Consider the following 567-nt stretch of genomic DNA (forward strand, 5'->3'; position numbering starts at 1 on the left):
TGCTTGCAAACCAATGATGGTAAGATGATGTCATGGGGTAGGACTGGATAAGTCTGACTACTCCATTCAAGCATGTATTAGGTATAAGCAAATTGATATTGGATTGTGTGTAAAAATGTGTGTTGTTATATCAACTGTTTTATATGCTTGAAAGAATAAATCAAATCAAATCAAATAACAACCCGCAAGTTGTTTTCTCCGTGTCCAGAGATCGGGCTGTCGGGGCCCCTGCCTTCGACTGCTGCCCAATCCACTATGCACCAGCCCCTTACGGATCCTCCTGCAGGTGGTGAGCCCACAGGAGGACGTCCCCACGTCACTCGTTCGGGCTAAGCCCGGCCGGGCCCCGTGGGGGGAGGCCCGGCCACCAGGCGCTCGCATTCGAGCCCCAACCCCGGGCCTGGCTCCAGGGTGGGGCCCCGGCTGCGCCATGCCGGGCGACGTCACGGGACTAGATCTTGGTCTATTCATAAGGGGCTTTTGAAGTCGAAATGACATGTTAAAAATATGGGTTAATGGTTTGCATATCTCCTCAATTACCCATTTAACAGTTGTCATAGTGATACC

This window comes from Monopterus albus, unplaced genomic scaffold (assembly GCF_001952655.1).
Source record: "Monopterus albus unplaced genomic scaffold, M_albus_1.0 scaffold63.1, whole genome shotgun sequence".
Lineage (NCBI taxonomy): Eukaryota > Metazoa > Chordata > Actinopteri > Synbranchiformes > Synbranchidae > Monopterus > Monopterus albus.